Here is an 18,365-nt window from a genome sequence, read left to right as displayed (position 1 = left end):
CATTTGTTGAACAACTAATAAAGGTAGCCTATATATTTGTAGATACAGTACCTAGTCTTATACCACATAGTTTTCTATACAATACAAGCTTTGTCTATACTGTACCTGACCTGTCATAGACTTACTTCCTGTAGTCAGTGTAAAGCGTGACTCATCATCATCATGATGATACAGTGGGGAAAAAAAGTATTTAGTCAGCCACCAATTGTGCAAGTTCTCCCACTTAAAAAGATGAGAGATGCCTGTAATTTTCATCATAGGTACACGTCAACCATGACAGACAAATTGAGAAAAAAAAATCCAGAAAATCACATTGTAGGATTTTTAATGAATTTATTTGCAAATTATGGTGGAAAATAAGTATTTGGTCACCTACAAACAAGCAAGATTTCTGGCTCTCACAGACCTGTAACTTCTTCTTTAAGAGGCTCCTCTGTCCTCCACTCGTTATCTGCATTAATGGCACCTGTTTGAACTTGTTATCAGTATAAAAGGCACCTGTCCACAACCTCAAACAGTCACACTCCAAACTCCACTATGGCCAAGACCAAAGAGCTGTCAAAGGACACCAGAAACTAAGTTGTAGACCTGCACCAGGCTGGGAAGACTGAATCTGCAATAGGTAAGCAGCTTGGTTTGAAGAAATCAACTGTGGGAGCAATTATTAGGAAATGGAAGACATACAAGACCACTGATAATCTCCCTTGATCTGGGGCTCCACGCAAGATCTCACCCCGTGGGGTCAAAATGATCACAAGAACGGTGAGCAAAAATCCCAGAACCACACGGGGGGACCTACTGAATGACCTGCAGAGACCTGGGACCAAAGTAACAAAGCCTACCATCAGTAACACACTACGCCGCCAGGAACTCAAATCCTGCAGTGCCAGACGTGTCCCCCTGCTTAAGCCAGTACATGTCCAGGCCCGTCTGAAGTTTGCTATAGTGCATTTGGATGATCCAGAAGAGGATTGGGAGAATGTCATATGGTCAGATGAAACCAAAATAGAACTTTTTGGTAAAAACTCAACTCGTCGTGTTTGGAGGACAAAGAATGCTGAGTTGCATCCAAAGAACACCATACCTACTGTGAAGCATGGGGGTGGAAACATCATGCTTTGGGGCTGTTTTTCTGCAAAGGGACCAGGACGACTGATCCGTGTAAAGGAAAGAATGAATGGGGCCATGTATCGTGAGATTTTGAGTGAAAACCTCCTTCCATCAGCAAGGGCATTGAAGATGAAACGTGGCTGGGTCTTTCAGCATGACAATGATCCCAAACACACCGCCCGGGCAACGGAGGAGTGGCTTCGTAAGAAGCATTTCAAGGTCCTGGAGTGGCCTAGCCAGTCTCCAGATCTCAACCCCATAGAAAATCTTTGGAGGGAGTTGAAAGTCCGTGTTGCCCAGCGACAGCCCCAAAACATCACTGCTCTAGAGGAGATCTGCATGGAGGAATGGGCCAAAATACCAGCAACAGTGTGTGAAAACCTTGTGAAGACTTACAGAAAACGTTTGACCTGTGTAATTGCCAACAAAGGGTATATAACAAAGTATTGAGAAACTTTTGTTATTGACCAAATACTTATTTTCCACCATAATTTGCAAATAAATTCATAAAAAATCCTACAATGTGATTTTCTGGAATTTCTTTTCTAATTTAGTCTGTCATAGTTGACGTGTACCTATGATGAAAATTACAGGCCTCTCTCATCTTTTTAAGTGGGAGAACTTGCACAATTGGTGGCTGACTAAATACTATTTTCCCCCACTGTATATGACCGAGGAACATGTGATAGAATCGGACAGGTTGCATAACCGCTAAATTGCTAATACTAAGTTTATTTTGCCCAATATACGACGGGGTGGGCTTACTGGGCTATCGGGTTCACTAACAGAAGCACACGGCTTGGACAGTTGAACTTGTACAGAAGGAGCCTCACAATGTCGGGGTCTGAGTTTGAATCTTTGGAGAAGACATTGGAGTAACATATTCCAGATGAGGAACTGAAAGAAGTTAATCAAATCTTGTTTGGAAAAGAAACCAAGTGAGTTGCAGTTGAATTCTGCACTCGGCCCTATCAGGCTGCAGAAATCTTGTTGTCTGTATGTATGTAAATTAAAATGATATGTTAAGTTTGGTAAGGTTACATAAGACAGAAGGGTACTTAAGGCAAAAACGAAAGGAGGTTGGTTGGGGTGGATGGGTGGGGGCAGTACGTAATTTGAGCCGGATCCTGCCGGGACAGGATCCTGCACATCTCCATTTAGGACTGTTTCGTTACGGAACCCATTTGCCAGGATCTGGTACCTCGCTTGGCATGAAAAATTATTGTCACTGTTTGCAATGTAAAAATTATAATAAAAGCAATCAGAGTTAATTCAAGTTGCCTCCTCTGTAATTCTCCTGCCCCCTAAAAAACGTAATGTGAAAACGTGCCTGATATTCTAAGAATTGATTCGAGTTGGGCCGGCACGGGTTTATGGTTTGCGCAACATTGTAGCCTATAGACCAATGCGTCGCCATTGCTGTGGTGAGAGAGAGAAGCGTGCCTGTATCTCTCACAGAACTGGAATGGCATTCACTTTCTATGATCTCTGTCCCTCTCTCTGCTCTGATGGACATGAGCCTGCAACTCTCATCTCTCCAGCATTGCAGTTCATCATTTATTTTCTTATAGACTCATAGGTGCTGGATGTGCCACAGCACCCCTGATACATTTAAATATATTTGCCAAAGTTATACAATTACTGCTGTCTGTTCAGAAAGAAATTAAATAATTCAGAAGACTACACCAGGAGTAGGCCTATAATTTAGCCACAGAGGATCAATATCTTATTATTTTTTAAATAGCCTAGCTGTGGATTATGTGTAGCCCAATCACAAGGCCTGCCTACAGTTGGGAACGCGCGGCAAATCGGGCCGTGAACAGAATGCAATCAAAACAGGCCTTTTGCAATATTTCAAATACAGTCGCGGGAAAACACAGATTGGAAAGCAAATGGCTCCTTCTGAAAAGAGAAGGATAATCTGCCTGTAGCGCAAAATAACCTGCTCAATATTCTCTGTCGAGGAAGGGGGGCTAAAGGGGGGTTTTGACAAATAAGGAGAAAGTGGGAGGGGAGGGGGGGTACAATAAGCAAGAACACACCCCTCCAAATGTAAACAATGCATAACTAAGTAGCCATGTGCTATGTTGTCCTTACACAGTCCTAGGAACCGTTAATTACAAAATAAATGTAGATTAAGCTTGAACCCCGGGCATGGTTGCTTGCAGCTATATTGTTTAAATAGTTTTGCATTATCGTGTCCAATAGGTGACTAAATTAGTAACAGTTGCCGTGTGATTGAAACTGGATACAATAAATAAATAAATAAATTAATTAATAAAAACTGCATTAGTCTGTATACACAACCCTAGCTTGAACCCCACCATGGCTGCTTGCAGCTTCATTGTTTAAATGTTTTTTCATTATGGTGTCCAACTGAGGACCACTGTAAATTAGTGATAGGTGCCTTGTGACTGAAAACTGGACATAAATGTAATTAATTAAAAACGAATTTATTAAAGTCTGCAAAGATAAATAATACTGCATATTTTCACAGGCTGCATATTTTCACAGGAGGGGAACATTGAACATTAGCTCACACCAGATGCCACACCTGTACAAAATGTGGAAAACAACACAGTGAAATAAATGACAGGATAATGTGTGCCCCACACCATCACAGTACAATTGCTCCACTGTCTGTATGTCCCCTGTATACCTACTGTGCAAGTTAAGGTGCTAGAAGATGGACTAAATTACAAGACATACAAGTTAAAGGTTAAACTGTCCCTTTGTTGTAGACAAAAATAAGATGTAATTGTATTCTATTCAACTCATGACTTTCTTTTACAGTTCATATTTCAATTTCATACATTGTCGATATATCCCTTTCCCTATTGCCCCTGCCTCACACAAATTCTTATATGTATTTATTTTCATTTAGAGGGGTCTTTTTACATATCCCTCAAACATATCCCTTTCCCAATTTGAATGTATAATAAAGTAAAATAAACCTTTACCGTGCCTCTTGTACTCATATATTTTGCACTTAAAACAGTTAAGTACATTTCAGATCACCATTAACTTTTTGAAGTTTTGAAGAGGGGGCCATAGAAATTACAGGAGTGTCTGTATAACTGTCCCTTTGTAGTAGACAATTGTAAGCATTGCTACAGATTAGTTACAAACATCAAACTTAAAACACATTTCAGCAATGTCCAAATATCTGTTCCTTTGGAATAGATAATTGTTAGCATTGGTTAGACAGGCCCACATTGAAAAAATAACCGATGTCAGGCTGGTGACTCACCTCAGACCTGTTTGTCATGGGAGTTCTTGCCAGTAGTCATAGGCTACAGACAATATAACTCAGAGGGTCCTCAACACCCACAAGCCTCTACACTGTCTTGGTAGAGGGGAACAAGGTGAATTGTGAACTATACTGAACAAAAATATAAACGCAACATGCAACAATTTCAAAGATTTTACTGAGTTACAGTTCATCTAAGGAAATCAGTCAATTGAAATAAATTAATTAGGCCATTTCACATGACTGGGCAGGGGTGCATCCATGGGTGGGCCTGGGAGGTCATAGGCACACTTGGCAGCCAGGCCCAGCCCCCTCAGACGATCCCGCAGGTGAAGAAGCTGGATGTGGAGGTCCTGGGCTGGCATGGTTACATGTGGTCTACGGTTGTGAGGCCGGTTGGACGTACTGCCAAATTCTTTAAAATGACGTTGGAGACAGTTTATGGTAGAGAAATCAACATTCAATTCTCTGGCAACAGCTCTGGTGGACATTCCTGCAGTCATCATGCCAATTACACACTCCCTCAAAACTTCAGTCATCTGTGGCATTGTGTTGTGTGACAAAACTGCACATTTTAAAGTGGCCTTTTATTGTCCCCAGCACAAGGTGCACCTGTGTAATGATCATGCTGTTTAATCAGCTTCTTCATATGCCACACCTGTCAGGTGGATGGATTATCTTGGCAAAGGAGAAATGCTCACTAACAGGGATGTAAACAAATTTGTGCACAAAATTTGAGAAAAATACGTTTTGTACGTATGGAATATTTCTGGGATGAAACATGGGACCAACACTTTACATGCTGCGTTTATATTTTTTGTTCAGTATATTTCCAAAAGGATTGTTTCACGACCACCCTAAAAGTGGCTCAGTTTCCTTCAGCACCTCGCCCCTTAGCATTTCTCATCTCTGCCAGCCACCTTAGCAGAACTTAAAACATAGTTATTTTCAGTTCACAATTAACATTTTGAAGTTAGAGGAGGCCATAGAAATAACAGGGGTGTCTGTATAACTGTCCCTTTGTAGTAGGCAATTTTAAGCATTACATATTCATGCCACACATTTGAGTGAAATGCTGATAAGTTACAAAATGTCACGCTTAAATGTCACTTGGCAGCATGGGTTAGACAAGCAAACACTGGACTGTCGTTAGTCTGGTGTCTCAAGCAAGTCTGTGATGAATTGTGCCCTCACCCAGGCTGGGGGCATGTCAGTTTAAATGCCCACATACCAAGGGGCATCCAGAAGAATAGTGGACATGCAAAGAAGGGGGTCGGGCGATGGTACACAGCGTCTGGCCAATCCACTGCTGGCTGTCAGCTCACACTGGACCAACGTTAGTCTGGTGTCTCTCAAGCAAGTCAGTGATGAATTATGAACTCCTCATGCTGCTCCTGGTAAACAGCGTCCTGCCAATCCATCACTGCTGATGCTTGTTGAGAGTTGCCCGCAAGCGCTGAGAGAGAGAGGCAGAGAGTGTTAAACTACTAATAGTCGACCCAACATAAGCAAATATTCAATTATCCGTAATTCCGTAGGTGGCTCCTCTGTAGCTCAATTGGTAGAGCATGGCGCTTGTAACATCAGGGTAGTGGGTTCGATCCCCGGGACCACCCATACCTAAAAATGTATGCACACATGACTGTAAGTCGCTTTGGATAAAAGCGTCTGCTAAATGGCATATTATTATTATTATTATAAACAGCGCCTGGTCAATTCACTGCCGCTGCTTCTTGTTGAGAGTTGCCCGCCAGTTCTCTGGAAACCAGCTGCATTCAAGGGAGAGAGAGAGAGTTCAACTACTAATAGTTATCCCAACATTAGCAAATATTAAATTACTATTTCTAAGCTTCTAAAGAACTCACCTCAGCACTTTCTGAGGCATGCCATGGAGGCAGGAAGGACATCACCCTCTTCTGCTGGTTTCGCCCCACTGGGGCAAGGACAGAAGCCTGGGGTCGATACAAGGGGACATGGGGTAGATCATCAGGGACAGGGGCCGAACGTGAGGCAGGAGGGTACGCTGGAGGTACCTGTACGTCCGAAGGGTTCATACATAATTCATACAGAGAATACATAAGTGACAGCTACAGTACTAAACATTCTCAACACCATGAGAGCAAATCTACAGCCAAGCAGCAGCATGATTGGTAAGTGACAGCTGCTAGATTTAGTTATGTATCTATAGGACAAAGAATGCATAGGCCTATATGACAGATACAGGAAGAGAGTGTCATCATGGAAGGGTTTTCATCTGTGCAAAGCACACATTGCATTTATGGAAAGCATGCATGTAAAGTTGTGCAACATTTAACGCATGTCAGATCTACATGGCCAAATAGCTATCATGGTCCAAACACATCAAGAAAGTCAGTAAGAGGGCATGACAACGCCTTTTCCCCCTCAGGACTGAAAAGACTTGGCATGGGTCCCCAGATCCTCAAAAAGTTATACAGCTGCACCATCGAGAGCATCCTGACCGGTTGCATCACCGCCTGGTATGGCAACTGCTCGGCATCCGACCGTAAGGCGCTACAGAGGGTAGTGCGTACAGCCCAGTACATCACTGGGGCCAAGCTTCCTGCCGTCCAGGACCTATATACTAGGCGGTGTCAGAGGAAGGCCCCAAAAACTGTCAAAGACTCCAGTCACCCAAGTCATAGACTGTTCTCTCTGCTATCGCACGGCAAGCAGTACCGGAGTGCGAAGTATAGGTCCAAAAGGCTCCTTAACAGCTTCTACTCCCGAGCCATAAGACTGCTGAACAATTAATCAAATGGCCACCCAGACTATTTGCATTGACCCCCCCCCCCCCCCCCCCCCCCTTTTACACTGCTGCTACTCGCTGTTTATTATCTATGCATAGTCACTTTGCCCCTTCCTACATGTACAAATTACCTCCACTAACCTGTACCCCCGCACATTGACTCGATACCGGTACCCCCTGTATATAGCCTCATTATTGTTATTTTATTGTTTATTTTATTTTAACTTTATTTTATTTGGTTAAGGGCTTGTAAGTAAACATTTCACGGTAAGGTCGTATTCGGCGCATGTGACAAATAAAATTATTCTTTAAGGTTGCAGCCCCTATCATCGCCAAGCCTGTCTCTCCTCTCTGGGGAGATTCCCATTGCTTGGAAGGCAGCCACAGTGTGTCCTTTATTTAAAGGGAGAGATCAAGCTGATCCTAACTGTTACAGGCCAATTTCTGTTTTGTCCTGTTTATCAAAAGTGTTGGAAAACTTGTCAATATTCAGCTGACTGGCTTTCTTGATGTCTATAGTATTCTCTCTGGTATGCAATCTGGTTTCCGCTCAGGTTATGGATGTGTCTCTGCAACCTTAAAGGTCCTAAATGATGTCACCATTGCCCTTGATAATAAGCAATGTTGTGCTGCTATTTTTATTGACTTGGCCAAAGCTTTTGATACTGTAGACCATTCCATCCTTGTCGGCCGGCTAAGGAGTATTGGTGTCTCTGAGGGGTCTTTGGCCTGGTTCGCTAACTACCTCTCTCAAAGAGTGCAGTGTATAAAGTCAGAACATCTGCTGTCTCAGCCACTGCCTGTCACCAAGGGAGTACCCCAAGGCTCGATCCTAGGCCTCACACTCTTCGCAATTTACATCAACAATATAGCTCAGGCAGTAGGAAGCTCTCTCATCCATTTATATGCAGATGATACAGTCTTATACTCAGCTGGCCCCTCCCCGGATTTTGTGTTAAACGCTCTACAACAAAGCTTTCTTAGTGTCCAACAAGCTTTCTCTGCCCTTAACCTTGATCTGAACACCTCCAAAACAAAGGTCATGTGGTTTGGTAAGAAGAATGCCCCTCTCCCCACCGGTGTGATTACTACCTCTGAGGGTTTAGAGCTTGAGGTAGTCACCTCATACAAGTACTTGGGAGTATGGCTAGACAGTACACTCTCCTTCTCTCAGCACATTTCAAAGCTGCAGGCTAAGGTTAAATGTAGACTTGGTTTCCTCTATCGTAATCGCTCAACTTTCACCCCAGCTGCCAAACTAACCCTGATTCAGATGACCATCCTACCCATGCTAGATTACGGAGACGTAATTTATAGATTGGCAGGTACGGGTGCTCTCGAGCGGCTAGATATTCTTTACCATTCGGCCATCAGATTTGCCACCAATGCTCCTTATAGGACACATCACTGCACTCTATACTCCTCTGTAAACTGGTCATCTCTGTATACCTGTCACAAGACCCACTGGTTGATGCTTATTTACAAAACCCTCTTAGGCCCCCCCCGTCCCACCCTATCTGGGATACCTACAGCAGCCCTCATCCTCCACATACAACACCCATTCTGCCAGTCACATTCTGTTAAAGGTCCCCAAAGCACACACATCCCTGGGTCGCTCCTCTTTCCAGTTAGCTGCTAGCGACTGGAACAAGCTGCAAGAAACACTCAAACTGGACAGTTTTATATCCATCTCTTCATTCAAAGACTCAATCATGGACACTCTTACTGACAGTTGTGGCTGCTTCGCGTGATGTATTGTTGTCTCTACCTTCTTGCCCTTTGTGCTGTTGTCTGTGCCCAATGATGTCTGTACCATGTCTTGTGCTGCTACCATGGTGTGCTGCTGCCATGTTGTGTTGCTACCATGTTGTTTTCATGTTGGGTTTCTACCTTGCTGTGTTGTCGTGTGTTGCTGCCATGCTATGTTGTTGTCTTATGTCTCTCTTTATGTAGTGTTGTGTTGTGATGTGTGTTTGGTCCTATATTTATATAATTTAATTTTTTTAATCCCCCATCCCCGCAGGAGGCCTTTTGACTTTTGGTAGGCCGTCATTGTAAATAAGAATTTGTTCTTAACTGACTTTCCTAGTTAAATAAAGGTTAAATAAAAAAATAAAAAATAAAAAAATAAAAAGCTATGATAATTTTTATTTAACTAGGCAAGTCAATTAAGAACAAATACTTATTTACAATGATGGCCTACCCGGCCAAACCCGGACGACGCTGGGCCAATTGTGCGCCACCCAATCACTGCCGGATTGTGATACAGTCTGGAATTGAATCAGGGTCTGTAGTGACACCTCTAGCACTGAGATGCAGTGCCTTAGACTGCTGCGCCACTCGGGAACCCAAATGCATGCAAACCTTTATTATGAAGGAGATTTTTTTGTTTTTGTTCTGGTACCTCAGAGCCTCCCAGGTCTCTCGGGCTCAATTTTTGTTCCAGCACCTCCCACCTTACAAATGAAGCACTGGGTGGGTGTATAATGGGAACATCTAACAACCCAAAGGTTGTGTGTTTGAATCGCATAATGGAAAACGTTAGCATTTTAGCTAATTTGCAACTACTTACTACTTTTTAGCTACTTTGCAACTACTTAGCATGTTAGGTAACCCTTCCCCTAACCCTAACCCTTTTAGCTAACCCTTCCCATAAACCTAAAGCTAAGTCTAGCAACCCAAAGATTGCGTGTTCGAATCCCATCATGGACAACTTTAGCATTTTAGATACTTAGCAACTACTTAGCATGTTAGCTAACCCTTCCCCTAGCCCTAATCTTAACCCTTTTAGCTAACCCTAACCCTAATGGGAACATCTAGCAACCCAAAGGTTGCAACTACTTACTAATTTTTAGCTACTTTATAACTACTTAGCATGTTAGCTAACCCTTCCCCTAACCCTAAACCTAACCTTACCCCTTTTAGCTAACCCTTCCCCTAACCCTAACGCGAACGTCTAGCAACCCAAAGGTTGTGTGTTCAAATCCAATCATGGACAACTTTGGCATTTTACCGAATTAGCAACTTTGTAACTACTTATTACGTTTTAGCTACTTTGCAACTACTTAGCATGTTGGCTAACCCTTCCCCTAACCAAATCAAATCAAACTGTATTTGTCACATGCGCCGAATACAACAGGTGTAGACCTTACAGTGAAATGCTTACTTACAAGCCCTTAACCAACAATGCAGTTAAGAAAAATAAGTGTTAAGTAAAACATTTAAAATGAAAAGGAATAACAATTAATTAAAGAGCAGCAGTAAAATAACAGTAGCAAGGCTATATACAGGGGGAACCAGTACAGAGTCAATGTGCGGGGGCACAGGTTAGTTGAGGTAATTGAGGTAATATGTACATGTAGGTAGAGTTAAAGTGACTATGCATAGATAATAAACAGAGAGTGGCAGCAGCGTAAAAGAGGAGGTCGTTGGGAACATCTAGCAACCCAAAGGTTGCAAATACTTACTACTTTTTAGCTACTTTGCAACTACTTAGCACGTTAGCAAACCCTTCCCCTAACCCTAACCATTTTAGCGAACCCTTCCCATAACCCTAAAGCTAATGTGAACATCTAGCAACCCAAAGATTGCGTGTTCGAATCCCATCATGGTCAACTTTAGCATTTTAGATAATTAGCAACTACTTTGCATGTTAGCTAACCCTTCCCCTAGCCCTAATCTTAACCCTTTTAGCTAACCCTAAACCTAATGGGAACATCTAGCAACCCGAAGGTTGCAACTACTTACTACTTTTTAGCTACTTTATAACTACTTAGCATGTTAGCTAACCCTTCCCCTAACCCTAAACCTAACCTTACCCCTTTTAGCTAACCCTTCCCCTAACCCTAACGCGAACGTCTAGCAACCCAAAGGTTGTGTGTTCAAATCCAATCATGGACAACTTTGGCATTTTAGCGAATTAGCAACTTTGTAACTACTTATTACGTTTTAGCTACTTTGCAACTACTTAGCATGTTGGCTAACCCTTCCCCTAACCAAATCAAATCAAACTGTATTTGTCACATGCGCCGAATACAACAGGTGTAGACCTTACAGTGAAATGCTTACTTACAAGCCCTTAACCAACAATGCAGTTAAGAAAAATAAGTGTTAAGTAAAACATTTAAAATGAAAAGGAATAACAATTAATTAAAGAGCAGCAGTAAAATAACAGTAGCGAGGCTATATACAGGGGGAACCAGTACAGAGTCAATGTGCGGGGGCACAGGTTAGTTGAGGTAATTGAGGTAATATGTACATGTAGGTAGAGTTAAAGTGACTATGCATAGATAATAAACAGAGAGTGGCAGCAGCGTAAAAGAGGAGGTGGTTGGGAACATCTAGCAACCCAAAGGTTGCAAATACTTACTACTTTTTAGCTACTTTGCAACTACTTAGCACATTAGCAAACCCTTCCCCTAACCCTAACCATTTTAGCAAACCCTTCCCATAACCCTAAAGCTAATGTGAACATCTAGCAACCCAAAGATTGCGTGTTCGAATCCCATCATGGACAACTTTAGCATTTTAGATAATTAGCAACTACTTTGCATGTTAGCTAACCCTTCCCCTAGCCCTAATCTTAACCCTTTTAGCTAACCCTAAACCTAATGGGAACATCTAGCAACCCAAAGGTTGCAACTACTTACTACTTTTTAGCTACTTTATAACTACTTAGCATGCTAGCTAACCCTTCCCCTAACCCTAAACCTAACCTTACCCCTTTTAGCTAACCCTTCCCCTAACCCTAACGCGAACGTCTAGCAACCCAAAGGTTGTGTGTTCAAATCCAATCATGACAACTTTAGCATTTTGGCTAATTAGCAACTACTTACTACTTTTTAGCTACTTTGCAACTACTTAGCATGTTGGCTAACCCTTCCCCTAACCCTAACCTTAACCCTTTAACCTAACTCCTAACCTTAACCCTAACCCTTAGCAACCTAGCTAATGCCCGAGCAAGGAGGAGGAGCAGCCTCGGCTGAATTCGTGACAGTACCCCCCCCTTGACGCGCGGCTCCAGCCGTGCGCCGACACCGGCATGGGGGGCGGCCAGGAGGACGCGGAGCAGGGCGAGTCGGATGACGACGGTGGAAATCCCTCAGCAGGGAGGGATCGAGGATGTCCCTCCTAGGAACCCAGCACCGTTCCTCCTGACCGTACCCCTCCCACTCCACGAGATACTGCAGGCCCCCCACCCGATGACTTGAATCCAGGATGGAACGGACCGAGTACGCCAGTGCCCCCTCGAATGTCCAGTGGGGGCGGAGGGACCTCCCGCACCTCAGACTCCTGGAGCGGACCAGCTACCACCGGCCTGAAGAGAGACACATGGAACGAGGGGTTAATACGGTAATCAGGAGGGAGCTGTAACCTATAACAAACCTCGTTCAATCTCCTCAGGACTTTAAATGGCCCCACAAACCTGAGGACCCTTTCCAGCACCGACCAGCAGTGTGTCCTCTATGGCCACAGTTGGTGCAGGAAACTGCCCCCCTTCCGGTCACCCTTAGATCAGCACCTCCGAGCTCCATCGGTGTAGAGTCGGAAGTGCTGGGGAATGGACTGGACGGACCCTGATCCGGACGTCCGCGGGTGGCCAACAGGTTATCCAGTCGTATCGATAAATCCACCAGCTGGTCCAGGTTAAGGGTGGTGTCCCTGCAGGCCAGCTCCTGACGAACGTCCTCCCGTAGGCTGCATCAGTAATGGTCGATCAGGGCCCTCTCATTCCATCCCGCGCTGACTGCCAAGGTCCTGACGTCCAGTGCGAAGTCCTGTGCGCTCCTCTTTCCCTGTCTGAGGTGGAACAACCGTTCTCCCGCCACTCTCCCCTCCGGTGGATGATCAAATACCGCCTGGAAACGGCGGGTGAAATCTTCATAGAGCACCGATGCCGCGTCTATTCCTCCCCACTCAGCGTTGGCCCACTCGAGCGCTTTCCCCGACAGACAGGAGATGAGGTCGGACACGCTCTCGTATCCCGAGGGAGCCGGGTGGATGGTTGCCAGGTAGAGCTCCACCTGGAACAGAAAGCCCTGGCACCCGGCAGCAGTTCCATCATATGCCCTCGGGAGCGAGAGCCGAATCCCACTGGATCCAGGTGGTGAAGGGGTGGATAGCGATGTGAAGTGAATAGTAGTGGAAGGAGGTGTAGAAACCCCCCCCCCCCACTCCCCCCTCTCCCATCGCTCCATAGTCTGTACCACTCGATCCATGGCTGTGCCAAGAGTCTGTAGCATGGTCGAGTGCTGCTGGATGCATCCTCCACTGATCCTGGAGGAATGGATGTACCTGCTGACTCCATAATGGTGTGTGATTCTGTCATGCGTCAGTGTGTAGCGGTAGGACGGAGTCAGGCGCAGGACACAGAACTGAGTCAACAACGTACTTTACTTGTCACAAGTAAATAAACATATTTTCCACGCAGGGAAGAAAATACAGACTCACATGTCAATGACAACAAAACAACGAACAATCACGCACAACACCATGAGGGAACCAGAGGGTAAAATAGGGAAACAAATTATCTTAATTGGAACCAGGTGTGTGCAATATAGACAAAACAAGTAGAACACAGAAACATAGATCGGTGGCAGCTAGTACTCCGGTGACGACGAACGCCGAAGCCTGTCCGAGCAAGGAGGAGGAGCAGCCTCGGCTGAATTTGTGACAACATATTGTACGACTTGCAATTCGTAACATATCATACGAATTGTAATCACAAATTAATACATACCATACGAAACATAACATATCATATTAAATGGAGTGTCTCGGATATACACTACCGTTCAAAAGTTTGGGGTCACTTAGAAATGTCCTTGTTTTCCATGAAAACATACATGAAATGAATTTGAATAGTAAATATAGCAAAATTAATAGGAAATGTAGTCATTGACAAGGTTAGAAATAATGATTTTTAATTGAAATAATAATTGTGTCCTTCAAACTTTGCTTTCATCAAAGAATCCTCAATTTGCAGCAACTACAGCCTTAAAGACATTGACATTCTAGTTGTCAATTTGTTGAGGTAATCTGAAGAGATTTCACCCCATGCTTCCTGAAGCACCTCCCACAAGTTAGATTGGCTTGATGGGCACTTCTTACGTACCATACGGTCAAGCTGCTTCCACAACAGCTCAATAAGGTTGAGATCCGGTGACTGTGCTGGCCACTCCATTATAGACAGAATACCAGCTGACTGCTTCTTGCCTAAATAGTTATTGCATGGTTTGGAGCTGTGCGTTGGGTCATTGTCCTGTTGTAGGAGGAAATTGGCTCCAATCAAGTGCCGTCCACAGGGTATGGCATGGCGCTGCAAAATGGAGTGATAGCCTTCCTTCTTCAAGATCTCTTTTACCCTGTACAAATCTCCCACTTTACCACCACCAAAGCACCCCCAGACCATCACATTGCCTCCACCGTGCTTGACAGATGGCATCAAGCACTCCTCCAGCATCTTTTAATTTGGTCTGCGTCTCACAAATGTTCTTCTTTGTGATCCAAACACCTCAAACTTCGATTTGTCTGTCCATAACACTTTTTTCCAATCTTCCTCTGTCCAGTGTCTATGTTCTTTTGTCCAACTTAATCTTTTATTTTTATTGGCCAGTCTGAGATATGGCTTTTTCTTTGCAATTCTGCCTAGAAGGTCAGCATTCCAGAGTCGCCTCTTCACTGTTGACGTTGAGACTGGTGTTTTGCGGGTACTATTTAATGAAGCTGCCAGTTGAGGTCCTGTGAGGCGTCTGTTTCTCAAACTAGACACTCTAATGTATTTGTCCTGTTGCTCAGTTGTGCACCGGGGCCTCCCACTCCTCTTTCTATTCTGGTTAGAGCCAGTTTACGCTGTTCTGTGAAAGGAGTAGTACACAGCGTTGTACGAGATCTTCAGTTTCTTGGCAATTTCTCGCATGGAATAGCCTTCATTTATCAGAACAAGAATAGACTGACGAGTTTCAGAAGAAAGTTCTTTGTTTCTGGCCATTTTGAGCCTGTAATCGAACCCACAATTGCTGATGCTCCAGATACTCAACTAGTCTCAGAAGGGCAGTTTTATTGCTTCTTTAATCAGCACAACAGTTTTCAGCTGTGCTAACATAATTGCAAAATGGTTTTCTAATGATCAATTAGCCTTTTAAAATGATAAACTTGGATTAGCAAACACAATGTGCCATTGGAACACAGGACTGATGGTTGCTGATAATGGGCCTCTGTACGCCGATGTAGATATTCCATTAAAAATCTGCAGTTTTCAGCTACAATAGCCATTTACAACATTAATAATGTCTACACTGTATTTCTGATCAATTTGATGTTATTTTAATGGACAAAAAAATTGCTTTTCTCGAAAACAAGGACATTTCTAAGTGACCCCAAACTTTTGAACGGTAGTGTATGTACAGAATAATACGAAATGCTATGAGGCCAGGTTGATATGCTACCAGAGAAAATACAGTAGATTGTGTTTTATAACTATTTGGACAGTCTGTACTCATCAATGAGGTTTAGCCACATTTTGACACTGCTATTATAAAGTGAAAAATACAGTGGGGAAAAAAAGTATTTAGTCAGCCACCAATTGTGCAAGTTCTCCCACTTGAAAAGATGAGAGATGCCTGTAATTTTCATCATAGGTACACGTCAACCATGACAGACAAATTGAGAAAAAAAAATCCAGAAAATCACATTGTAGGATTTTTAATGAATTTATTTGCAAATTATGGTGGAAAATAAGTATTTGGTCACCTACAAACAAGCAAGATTTCTGGCTCTCACAGACCTGTAACTTCTTCTTTAAGAGGCTCCTCTGTCCTCCCCTCGTTACCTGTATTAATGGCACCTGTTTGAACTTGTTATCAGTATAAAATACACCTGTCCACAACCTCAAACAGTCACACTCCAAACTCCACTATGGCCAAGACCAAAGAGCTGTCAAAGGACACCAGAAACAAAATTGTAGACCTGCACCAGGCTGGGAAGACTGAATCTGCAATAGGTAAGCAGCTTGGTTTGAAGAAATCAACTGTGGGAGCAATTATTAGGAAATGGAAGACATACAACACCACTGATAATCTCCCTTGATCTGGGGCTCCACGCAAGATCTCACCCCGTGGGGTCAAAATGATCACAAGAACGGTGAGCAAAAATCCCAGAACCACACGGGGGGACCTAGTGAATGACCTGCAGAGAGCTGGGACCAAAGTAACAAAGCCTACCATCAGTAACACACTACGCCGCCAGGGACTCAAATCCTGCTGTGTCCCCCTGCTTAAGCCAGTACATGTCCAGGCCAGTCTGAAGTTTGCTAGAGTGCATTTGGATGATCCAGAAGAGGATTGGGAGAATGTCATATGGTCAGATGAAACCAAAATAGAACTTTTTGGTAAAAACTCAACTCGTCGTGTTTGGAGTACAAAGAATGCTGAGTTGCATCCAAAGAACACCATACCTACTGTGAAGCATGGGTGTGGAAACATCATGCTTTGGGGCTGTTTTTCTGCAAAGGGACCAGGACGACTGATCCGTGTAAAGGAAAGAATGAATGGGGCCATGTATCGTGAGATTTTGAGTGAAAACCTCCTTCCATCAGCAAGGGCATTGAAGATTAAACGTGGCTGGGTCTTTCAGCATGACAATGATCCCAAACACACCGCCCGGGCAACGAAGGAGTGGCTTCGTAAGAAGCATTTCAAGGTCCTGGAGTGGCCTAGCCAGTCTCCAGATCTCAACCCCATAGAAAATCTTTGGAGGGAGTTGAAAATCCGTGTTGCCCAGCGACAGCCCCAAAACATCACTGCTCTAGAGGAGATCTGCATGGAGGAATGGGCCAAAATACCAGCAACAGTGTGTGAAAACCTTGTGAAGACTTACAGAAAACGTTTGACCTGTGTCATTGCCAACAAAGGGTATAGAACAAAGTATTGAGAAACTTTTGTTATTGACCAAATACTTATTTTCCACCATAATATGCAAATAAATTCATTAAAAATCCTACAATGTGATTTTCTGGAATTTCTTTTCTAATTTAGTCTGTCATAGTTGACGTGTACCTATGATGAAAATTACAGGCCTCTCTCATCTTTTTAAGTGGGAGAACTTGCACAATTGGTGGCTGACTAAATACTTTTTTTCCCCACTGTATAGGAAAATGTTGCTGTCTCTTCATTTTTCCTCTTCAATCATTCCTTTGCAGTCTGATGTTCAGCAGAGTGAGTAAATTATTTACAGTCAAGTGGACTTTGATCAATCATTGTCCTTTCAACCAACCCCTGTCATATTAGTGCCTGTAAATGGGGGCAGTATTGAACCCTGGTTTTAATGTCTATGATTGAACCTTTCATGGGGACAATCGTCAGTCTTTATTATATATGGACATTAAGCAATCCACACACTATCTGCCTGGCAGGCTGGTGCCACCTGGCAGCCATGGCCAAATTAAAGGGATGGTTCAATCAAAATCTTGTAGTATTTTGTTAATTACTCTACTGTTAATACAATCACACAAAGATGCACTTATTTGTTGGGTTTACCAGCAATTCATATAGGTGTTGCTGAGGGTCTGTGAAGCCAGATGAGAGTCAATGAAGTCACTTCTGTCTAGGTAATTAGGTTTAGCTGACCTTCTGGCCCTCCGCGGTTTAACGCACATTTGACAATTTCTTGCAGGAAGTTTGATCTGCCAGCATGTGCAGTGGAGGCTGCTTTGGAGCGGGACTTTGAGCTTCAGGGGTACTTGTTTGAAGCGTCCCCGGAGCAGCTCAGACCCCCGAAAAACGTTTGGGTTCATTCAGAACCGCATCGTTCTGCCCACTGATGCTCTTGTCCTGGATCAGGTTAGAGAGTAATGACTACTTGGATTCAATCTCTTTACCAACCAAAGCCTGCTACAATATTGTTTGCATCTATGGCACTCTCTCCTTCTTCTCGTTATATGTGCATGTAAAGTTACAATTGGGTAAATCCATTTGAATTCAATCACTTTTTCAAAGCAACCCTTTTGATTAACTCAAAACATTCCATATTTGCCCATGGAAAAAGTGGTCAGAAAATGATTTTTTTGACCTGATTGCCAAAACATTCAGGAAGTAAAGGTGCTCAAAGTTGACCCATTTTGCATACCCCACCAAACCATGAGACATCCATGTCTTAAACCTTTAATGTAAATTATCTAAAAACGTGTTAACTCAGATTTAGTTCATATTCACATATGTTGTAGCTTAGACCCTATTTCAC

The 18,365-nt window shown here is 43.4% G+C and overlaps 1 pseudogene across 1 annotated transcript in view; it reads left to right on the top strand.

Annotated features, from left to right (window-relative positions):
- Positions 1 to 1,944: 1,944 nt before the first annotated feature.
- LOC311141204 (beta-ureidopropionase-like) overlaps positions 1,945 to 18,365 on the top strand; it is a 29,942-nt pseudogene continuing 13,521 nt past the window's right edge. The window contains exons 1-2 of the transcript in view: positions 1,945 to 2,048; positions 17,799 to 17,973. The product of the transcript in view is annotated as a beta-ureidopropionase-like (transcript). The remainder of the gene's footprint in view (positions 2,049 to 17,798; positions 17,974 to 18,365) is intronic.

The sequence above is a fragment of the Coregonus lavaretus genome, assembly GCF_964263955.1.
Source record: "Coregonus lavaretus genome assembly, chromosome: 14".
NCBI classification, from domain to species: domain Eukaryota; kingdom Metazoa; phylum Chordata; class Actinopteri; order Salmoniformes; family Salmonidae; genus Coregonus; species Coregonus lavaretus.
This window is presented reverse-complemented; position numbering and strand designations above follow the sequence as displayed.